Genomic DNA, 4,323 nt, shown 5'->3' with positions numbered 1-4,323 from the left:
GCCCGGCTAGCATCACCACGTTAGGGTCTGGAGCGTCCAGGCCAAAGCACTGCCGATCAGGAGGCTTAACGCTCAGAAGCTCGTTCTCTCCCACTTCTGGGGCCGGAAGTCTAAGGTCAGGTGTCCCAGGACTGCAAGCCCTCCACAGGCTCCGGGGGAGGGTCCCTCTGGCCTCGTCCAGCTCCTGGGGCCCCGGGCTCCTGGGCGGCCTCCTCGTCTGCCTCCGTCTTTACAGCCTCCTCCCTCTGTGGCTCTGTGTCTCTCTTCTTGTAAGGAAACCCCTCTGGGGATCCAAGACCCACACTCAATGCAGAGGTGACATTCGGGGGTGCAAGGTGGACCCGGGCTGGGGTCACCATGGACCAACCCACTACGACACTCCCCCAGCCATGCAGGGGCAGGAGTGGGTGTCACCCTCACTTTATAAACAGGAAATGAGACCCAGAGAAGCCAGGTGACCGCTCCGTGACCCCTGTCGCTGGGTCTGCTTCGGGGCCCAACCTGGGGCCGCTGACGGTCCGCTGCTGCAACGTTCCCCGCAGAAGCCAAGCTCCCAGAGCGTGAAGACACTGGTCTCCAAGCTGTGCTCCCCGGCCGGCTGGGAACCAGGCACCCCCACCCCGAGGACGGTGGCGGAGGCTGGGCTGAGTGCCCAGGCCCTCAAGGAGATGGCTGCAGGCACCAAGAGCATCGCCCTCATCGCGGCTGCCCGGCGCTCCAGGGCGCAGGACCGCGAGGGCAGCAGTGGCCGCCCCTCCCCCCACCCTCCAGGGGCGGCGGCTCCAGACCCCAAGGACCCCAAGCCCAGCATCGCCCCGGAGACGAGCCTGGCCAACAGGACGTGGCCGCAAGCCAGCCCGGGCAGGGCCCGCTCTGCAGAGAAGAAGGCCAGGGGGAAGCCGTCGCCCCCCCTCACCAGGAGCGTCCAGCCAGTAGGTGGACAGGGGCCTGGGGGTGCTGGTCCCAGGGGTTCACCCAGAGCAGTGGAGGGGGACGGCCAGGGCTGACCTCCACACAGTCATGGTGGGTGTGGGAGTGCCCACACACCAGGGAGAGAGAAGAGAACCAGAACCCCCCCACCCCCGCCCCCGTCACTGTGACCCAGTCCCTTCCTCCTGACCTGAAGCCACATGTGGGCATGTCGTGTGTGGTCATCATTGTCCCAGGGAAACACAGTTTTGTGATCTGGGTCTTTTCCCTACCATTATTTCATGAATTTTCATGTGCCTACCTAGTATTTGCACTTTAGAAAAGGCACATTACTTGGTTCTTGTGGATTCCCTGGTGGCTTAGATGGTAAGGAATCCACCTGCAATGCAGGAGACCTGGGTTGGTTCCCTGGGTCAGGAAGATTACCTGGAGAAGGAAATGGCTACCCACTCCAGTATTCTGACCTGGAGAATTCCATGGACAGAGGAGCCTGGTGGGCTACAGTCCGTGGGATTGCAGAATGAGACACGACTGAGCAACTCATACTTACTTGATTCTGAACCACGTCAGATAAATAACAGTTGGTGAGAGGTGAGTTGCTATGCACTAACGACCATGAGATGTGTCTTTCCTCCCCAAGTCTGGTAACCAGCCCCCTGTCATACCCGCAGAGGGATGACCAGACACGCATGATTCCATCTGTGGCCACTTTGTGTGTTTCTGCTCCCCATTAAATGATGCAGGTTGTCTTTCTTCTGTTTTTTGGCCATGCTGCACCACGTGTGGGATGGTAGCTCCCCAACCAGGGACTGAACCTGTGACTCCCACGTTTGGAGCACGGAGTGTTAACCACGGGATCACCAGGGAAGTCCCTGTCTTTCATTTTTGACCATCACACACGATGCTCATGCATCTCTATGGGAACAGATTTCTTCATGTTGAGTTGCTTTCTTGGGATATTAAGCAGTGAACACCCGTGGCAAAGCCTCAACAAATAGGATTAAGCAAAAGCAGAGAGCACGTGGCAGAATTCAAGTGACCACAATGGTGTGGAATGATGTTTGTGTGGGGAGGGCGCGGGTTCCCCGGGTGCAAATGAAGCTGGTCTTCACCGGGAGGGGCTTTTCTCTTGTCATCCACTTGGTTAAGTAAACCGAGTGAGCCTAAGGGAGCAGGCTACCCCTGGGGGCATTGCTGGTGGCCAGGAGGCTGCCGGAGCTCCGCTCTGCCCCTCCTGGTGAGACCCTGAGTCCTGCTGGACACACAGTGGGCATTTGCTAATTCAAATGGAAATGGCTCTGGTGACTCCTCAGTGGAACAAAAGTGGGACAGTAGCAAGGAGCAGAAGGTGGGTGTAGTGGTCAGGGTTATCCTGAGAAATAAGACCAAAAGAATCTGTGTGTATGTATGTTCACCCCCTGTCCCACCGTACAAACACGCGTGCCAGCTAGCAGAGCCAGAGTTTCCGTTCAAGTCCAAAGGCAGGAAAACACCAATGTCCCAGCTAACGGTTGTCAGCAGAGGGCCTCTATCTCTGACTCACGGGAGAGTCAGTCCTTTAGTTCTATGCAGGCTGTCAGCTGACTGGATGAAGCCCGCCCCATTAGAGAGAGCCATCGGCTTTACATGGCTGATGGGTTTAAATGGTAACCATCACAATGGTTTAGATGAGAACCCCTTCCATGGGGGCCTGTGGTTGAGAAGGAAAAAGCCCGGGGACGAAGACCCAGGACTGCATCAATCATCCATTCATTCTTCTTGGTGGTTGAAAGTGAATGTTAGCAGTGATTCTGCCTGTTGTGTTCACTAAGATGCCCACATAGCTGGCGCACAGTAGGTGTTCAATCAGTGCATGACTGCAGCTCAAAGTGACCCTGACGTTTCATTTCTTCTCTGCCTGCTCCCCATACTTGGTGATGCTTCCCCCACAGGCAACAGAAAAACTTCAGCCACCCTCCACGGATCACATAGCCGAGAGCCAGCCGCCCCCTGCACTCCCTCAGCTGTCAAAGTCTCTGGGAAAGAGCTTTCTCCCTGCTGTCCCTTCGGCCTCTAAGATGAAACCCAGCCTCAGTTTTCACGCAGGTAGGGGATCAAAAAAGGACAAGAGCAAGTTGGTTTTTTTCTGCATCTCCGCCCCTCCTCTCAAACGTTTGGAAGGTGTTATCATTGTCTGCTCCTTGGCGTGAGTGAGTTTCAGGTTTTCTTAGGCAGCAGGTCAGCCACAGTCACCGGCTCTTTGAAAAGGTGTGTGCCCAGTTTTGCTGCTGGCCTGCCTGAAGTCCCAGGAGTCTGAGGCAAGGACTCAGTTGTGCACATTTGGCTGATTGCCTTAACTCGGTCTGCACCCCGGGCCCCCGTGGGTTCTCTCAGTGCCGGTTTGAGTCCCACCTTCCACGGTGGTTGTTGCTACAAAAATAATAAGTACTCATCATGAAAACTTTGGAATATAGATGACATCATAAACAAAGGAGAAAGCACTCATAAACCCCACCGCCCAGGAAGGGCCTCTGTAAGATGCCGTCCTCATGGGGTACACAGGGGCATGAACGCATGTCCCCTATTACAGGATGTGGGGATTGTGTTCGGTTTATCGCAGTGTGGGGACAGATTGGTGGATGACAGCCCTCCTCAGAGGGGCCACCAACTGTTATTGACCTACCATCAGAGGAGCACGGAAGTCGAGGTCAAGGGTTTAGAAAAGAACACGGCAGCCAGATCCGATGGAACCACAACTTGGCATCAATGGCCTGGATTCTGTCTTTGAGGAATTTTTCATTTAATCTTCCTAGTAAGTTGCTTTTGTTATATTTGCAAAATTCTCAGTCCCATATAGACTGAGAAGCAGATAAGGAAGCTAGTCCTCACCGTGGTTGACGGAGAGCACTGGCCTGTATCGCTGCATAACAAGAGCTCACACTTATTGAGCACAGCCTATGTGCTAGGCACTGTATGGAGTCAGCCTGTTTGTCCTCACTGTGATTTCACCAGGAGAGGAACAGTTATCCCCGTGACACTGATGAGGAATCCGAGGTGCAGAGAGGTGGCAGAGATACTGGGGTTCCGATCTGGTGGCTCATTTAGTTAGGGTCCCAGTCCGGTGGGCCCTGCATCCACACCTTGGTGGATATCACATCTGGGGGTGCGGAGACGAGCCGCAGCCCAGGCGCATCTGAGGGAGGAAGGAGCTGCTGAGTCCCACAGGCCAGTGGACGCCAGGGAGGAGCAGGCGTGTCGCTCCATTTACCATCCTCAACATCCCTGCGTACGAATCGGCGCCCATTTCACAGGACGATAAGCACGGAGCCAAGAGGAGAGAGCTCCCAGGTCACACGCTCACCTATGGGGCCCCCCACCTGCTCGGACTCCCACCCTGGGTCAAGCGTGAGGCAG

Source organism: Ovis canadensis, chromosome 24 (genome assembly GCF_042477335.2).
Source record: "Ovis canadensis isolate MfBH-ARS-UI-01 breed Bighorn chromosome 24, ARS-UI_OviCan_v2, whole genome shotgun sequence".
Classification (NCBI taxonomy): domain Eukaryota; kingdom Metazoa; phylum Chordata; class Mammalia; order Artiodactyla; family Bovidae; genus Ovis; species Ovis canadensis.
Note: the sequence above shows the minus strand (reverse complement) of the source record.